Source organism: Schistocerca piceifrons, chromosome 7 (assembly GCF_021461385.2).
Source record: "Schistocerca piceifrons isolate TAMUIC-IGC-003096 chromosome 7, iqSchPice1.1, whole genome shotgun sequence".
NCBI classification, from domain to species: Eukaryota; Metazoa; Arthropoda; class Insecta; order Orthoptera; family Acrididae; genus Schistocerca; species Schistocerca piceifrons.
In genome coordinates, this window is record NC_060144.1 from 402,908,576 (window position 1) to 402,914,575 (window position 6,000).

A 6,000-nucleotide genomic window follows, 5' to 3' on the forward strand; every position below is an offset into this window, starting at 1 on the left:
ATTACAATTACAGTGGAGAAATATCAACTACCCATATGCACATATTTCAAGATGCAACACTACAAACACATTCAAAATTTGTAGGAAAGATACAATGACCAACACTACAATCTTCGCAACTACATCATCCAAAAATTCATAAAAAAGCAGCACAAGTAAATCTTCGCAGCCTAAATAAAATACCATTGAACCAAGAAACAACGCAATATGAAATAAATATAGCGAAACAAATCATAGTTATAAACATTTTTACTGCTTCAATAGTAGTTCAGTACTGGGCAACGTAATGAAAGAAATGAATACAAACTGTGCTACACAGCAAAAAGATTAAAACAAATGTCTATCTATCATCCCAAACATCAACAACACATCACAAAAAGTTGTACACATCTTTAAAGTTACAAGACCATCAAATGCAACAAAGTTTAATCACAACTAACATTCGGCCACTACAATACATAAAAACATGTAAGGAAAGCTCCGTATTGAGCTTAGGACAAAGAGTAGATGTTTCCACGTCAGGTATAGACAGCACAACAATGCCTAAATACACTATAGACAAACTGCACCAAAAAACCACACACGTACACAATACAGGATACCCCATTTGAAACCTAGAACGAAATTGTTACTCTACCGACTAAATAAAAGTCATCAAATGCATCTGTTGCAAGAAATGGAAATACATTCACATCCTACAAAAAATATGAAGATAACTTATGGGAAACTAGACAGTGACTCAGTGAAATTGTTCAGATGGTTTAATGACATTCTTAAATAAGAAAAATAAAACAGCGATGGATAGATATGAGTACCTTGTAATTAATATATAAATGAATAACGGTTTTAGGTTATATACCGAAATGAACTCTGCAATAAAAAATAGTATTATAAAATTCGGACTGCCGGTATCATAATAAATGTGTTAATAATATGTAACATGTATTTGTGACTGTTTTTTATGCATGTTTCTGTTTGTTAACGTGTGATGTAGAACTAATGGACAATATACTTGAGTTTCCACATAGAAGTACACTAATTAATCAATAACTAAACTTTATTTCCAATTTCTGCAGTATGTAACAAGAAAGATACACCAGCAATTACAAGATTCCACCCATTTACATTACTGTAAAGGCACCAAAATAATGCAGCTACTCACACAACTTTATCACTAAAAATGTAATAGTACAAGAAAAACACATTTGATAATTGGAATCATTTCCCGAAACGCGTTGTGTGGAAAAAAATCGTTACTTTTGTCAACAAATGTCATTTAATAAGAAATAAACCCGTGGTTTTTGCAGTCGTAGGCTTTCAACAAGCATTTCATAACGAATAAAATAAAAAGGCAGCTACAGACTTTAGCCACAGCCACCATCTTTTCTGTGTTCTTTATTTCTTTTAAATTTAATGGATGAGTTACTTCTTCTAAATACAATGCCACTGCAAGCCTATTTACCTTGCTGAGTCATACGCTGTTGTACTGCGCCACACTTTAGATACCACTAACGCCAACTTTGTACTGCCTTTCCCTTTAGATACCACTAACTCGTAGGAGATATACTGTATGAACAGGCTCTAACAGCACGGCAATATGTAGATGGAAAGCAAAGTCGGCCAACGTAGCTCACTCTTGTAATACTACAATAACTTGTCCTGACAAGATCTTACCTACACTCAAGGATTTTAATCTGTGACTTGAAGTAATCGTCTGTACTAACAACGACGTCACGGAAGATTTGATATTCTGCTGCTTTCGCTATAAAACACACTACAGCTCTCTACGACACCACTATGTACGAAAGGATGGACACAATACCACTTTTCGTGATGTAAAGGGGTCTGTGATAACTATATGGATATTAATTACTCCATGGAGTCGCCAATCAATTACATCAACGCATCTGACTATCAGGTTCACTAGGTTCGAAAATTAAACTACCACCAAAGTTAATATCAATCACTAGAAAAATTCTAAATGTGAGAGTCTACGTGGAATAGGAATGATGTATTTACTTCACTAATAACAGCCAACTACAGTGAAGCTTGCTCTGTGTATCCTGACAACACAACTAGATGGGTCTGAGCACTATGGGACTTAACAGCTATGGTCATCAGTCCCCTAGACCTTAGAACTACTTAAACCTAACTAACCTAAGGACAGCACACGACACCCAGTCATCACGAGGCAGAGAAAATCCCTGACCCCGCCGGGAATCGAACCCGGGAACCCGGGCGCGGGAAGCGAGAACGCTACAGCACGACCACGAGCTGCGGACACAACACAACTAAACTTTCTGAACGACCTAGGTACCAGAAACGATAGATTTCGTATATAACTGATGGATACGTCATATTTCCTTGTCATGTGCCTCTAATACTTGCTCCTCTTTTAAAGCTACAACGAATAATCGTATATACACTCACTCACTGTGAACGTTACAAATTTTTATGTAAATCGGAGAATACGTTCACAAGTCAGTTATAATTTTATACCCTCTATGTCTCCTTGTCAATCAACGATAACCTCTGTAAGTGGCGCTTTGGTGCAACAATATGCTTGACTCGTTTGAAATTCTATCACAATAAACTATTTCGTTAATCTCAACCTTTCGGAATTAAATGGAATAACTTTTCATTTGTAATTAATCACTTTTCAATAACACGCCAGTTTCTTTCCCTGTCGAAAGATTAATTACCTTTCTTTTCGTTGCAAGTCGTTCACCGAAAAATATTATTCCTTCTCTTTAATTTCTTTGAACTTTGCTTTTGCCAGTATTCCATTCTTTTATTTACTTTATTCCGAAAAGATGTATTCAAGATATTAGTCTGCTTTGAAATAAGCCTTTGATTATTTTTTTGTAATAGTTTGGGGGTAAAGGGCAAGTCGGCACTGACTTTCAGTTTAAAACCGTTTTCTCTATTTCTTGCAGTTAAATCAACTACAAGTATAAGCCAGTGTTTTGTTTTACGAGTGCTGGTTATATATTCAAAATAACAAAATAAAAACCTATCACAGCTCTTTTCCAGCTATATGGTCTTCAAATAATCAAAGTCCAACCACTTCAGGCGTTTGACTTCCGCGATCAACTAATTTTTAAAATCAGAAACACAGCACTCGACGATCTCTTTCAGACAGCATTAGCGTGTTCTCTTTTAAATGGTTCTTGATTTGTCGTTTAGGGCCAAAGGGAAAAGCTATCACATTCTCGATAAACTTCCGATTGTTTCTCAACAAATAACTACGTATTACGTAGGACGACCACTCTTTTTAATAGAGACTACACATTCAGTGCATCCAATCATATTTCCGGAATTTACTACATTGCGGCGATCACGCCGAAGCCACACGATAAATCCTAACCAAATGTCAGTAACTCACTACTCCTTAATGCTTGCATACACCTATACAACCACAATAATACAATGTAATGCTACTATTCCCCAGTACGTGCTTTAATCCCCAACCACAAAATAACTAAACGACATCGCGTGAACACGTCTCTTCACATATACCATCCAAAGGAAAACCTCACAAAAATAGTGAAATACGGTTCACCCACCATCGCGTGGCTATGAAGCAGCACAATGCATTATTAATCACAACTAGGAGAAATTCATCTCACATTTAAATAAATCGGAGCTTTGCCTATACCAGGAGAGTCTACACTCTACCAAAATCGGCGACGTGATCGTTTTCTACACAGGCCGATCATCTTTTAAAAATAACTTTCTAAACAACTTAGAACTGCTTTAAACATTTGAGTTCTATCCCCATTGTAGACTAATTCACGTATCGTACGTGAGAGCCGATCTTATCACACTCGAGATAATCTCTCTCGAGGCGCTACTCTAACAATACTCCGATACTACTACTGATATTCTAAAGGGACAAGCCGAGAACCATTCGCTGCGAACAAACATATCATGCTAATTCTCTCTTTAACAATAAGTGCTTCTTCTTTGCAGTCGCCGGCAAGCGTTCGTAGTGGCCAGACGCATAGTAGTAGTTATCTTTGCCACACGCCGCAATTCAGCAGACTTGACAGGACACAGCTTTTCTCGACCATCAGATGTCACATATCTACAATATTTTAACACAAAAATATAACAAAAGTATATAAGCAACTTAATTTCATTCTTCTACCACATATAGATCGATAATAAGTTGAGGCGATACAAACAAATGATGCGCGTTTTAAGGGCTGTCTAATTGTTCTTTGAAATTTTTCCAATGACCTAACGGTTACAGAAATTCCATGCCAAAGAACGGTTAAGTATTTACTGAAGTTGCAGTACATGTGTAATGGTTCTTATCGATTCAGTACGTGCACACTCTGTTCCCAGCTAATGTCGTCGACCCTTTCGTTTGTACATCTGCTGAGACATTCAAGAACATTTGCTGAACTACTCAGTCATGTAAGCTTTTCGTCTTAGATATGGGCTTTCTGTGCGTCAGAAGAATAGGTACTTGACGAGGCGGGAGACAGATCTACTTGAACTGAGGACGAGTCAGAAAGGACACATTGCTTCACGTCGCTGGAGTCGACCAAGGGTTATTTGGCAGTAACTAGCCTCCGTTACAATTTTGTCAGTCGAAACTCAAGAAATCTTGGGATTAGCGTCCACATATCGCAAGGAAACATGTGCGTTTTGTTTTCAGAAAAAGTGATACAGATTTATCTTTGGCAAAATGTTTCACTTTGATGTGCACAGTATTTAGCAGCTTCAAGAGCATGTCACCAATTTTATAATGCAACTAGTTGGTGTAATCTAGATGACAGTTGCAGCTGTTACTGAAATTCCATACCAAAGAACGGTTACGCATTCCTAGGTGCTGAAAATACCAGTAAGGAAAAAACATTGGCCCGTGGGGGAGATCGAACCCACGACCTTCGCGTTAGTAGCACGACGCTCTAACCAACTGAGCTAACGGGCCGATGCGAAAGTTACAGAGTTACGAAAAAATTTTCACCGTCGCTAAATTCCTAACTAAAGGACGAAATGACGACAGCCAAATGAGAAGCGGATTAATTTTAGTTTCGCGCGTACTTGTAGACCCCTAAATGGTATGCAACCCCATCTAGCGCTTCTTTATATCTTGACCTACTTCTACCTGATGCACCGCGCTGGACTGTAGTCCATCTTATCGGAAGAAATGATTGCGCTGAAGCTGAGTGTTGCTTTATGATTCCTGTTTTTCTTTTGCTCTTGTAATTACAAAATTATTAGACTATATTTTTAGAAGACTAGTTACCGTATCTAACTTTGGAATCTACAAAGCAAATCATTCGACCGACGTGTATTTCGTTATCAGACGCAACGATGTGTTATAATTTTACAGGATGTTAATATACCTTGTTGGATTACCAACCAGCCGCGAGGCCCGTTAGCTCAGTTGGTTAGAGCGTCGTGCTAATAACGCGAAGGTCGTGGGTTCGATCCCCCCACGGGCCAGTTATTTTTGCCTAGAGTATTCCTGTCTAACTAGGCAAAACGAACAGAGATATGAAAGAACAGGTGTGTGTGTTTGAGGTTTACGGGCGCTAAACAGCGTGATGAAAGAACAGAAACAGGAGCTGATAATATGAACTCTGATGGGATTCCTTGAGGGCAACTCGATAGTAAAATACGGATCAAAAAAGTCAACTGCCTGACGATACGCAAGTATTCTGTGGAAGTGAAGTTATCTCTTTATATTGATCTACGACAGATGATGAAAATAACGATGTTAACAAACAATATATATGTGTTAAGAGTGTCAAAACTTCCTGACGTATCACATCTAAAAATTAAGTAGGTCGCATACATAGTTTGGACCAAAATGTGTTTAAATGAGTGGAGTGAAATTTAAGAGAAGGCAACCGAAGTGATGCGTAGTTTATGGTCCTGAATGTTCCAAACTAAGTCAATATCACTGATGGAAGAGGTACAACTCAATAAATAAAAGAGATTGGTTCAATTAGGCTGGTTGATATGGTGCTATGGGTGGCTACC

General features: G+C 38.0%; 2 non-coding genes across 2 annotated transcripts; one reads left to right on the top strand and one right to left on the bottom strand.

Moving 5' to 3' along the window:
* Positions 1–4,867: 4,867 nt before the first annotated feature.
* Positions 4,868–4,942, bottom strand: Trnas-acu. The gene has a single exon. It is a non-coding gene; the product is annotated as a tRNA-Ser (tRNA).
* A 444-nt stretch (positions 4,943–5,386) lies between these two features.
* On the top strand, positions 5,387–5,460 carry Trnai-aau. Its single transcript has one exon. It is a non-coding gene; the product is annotated as a tRNA-Ile (tRNA).
* Positions 5,461–6,000: the final 540 nt, after the last annotated feature.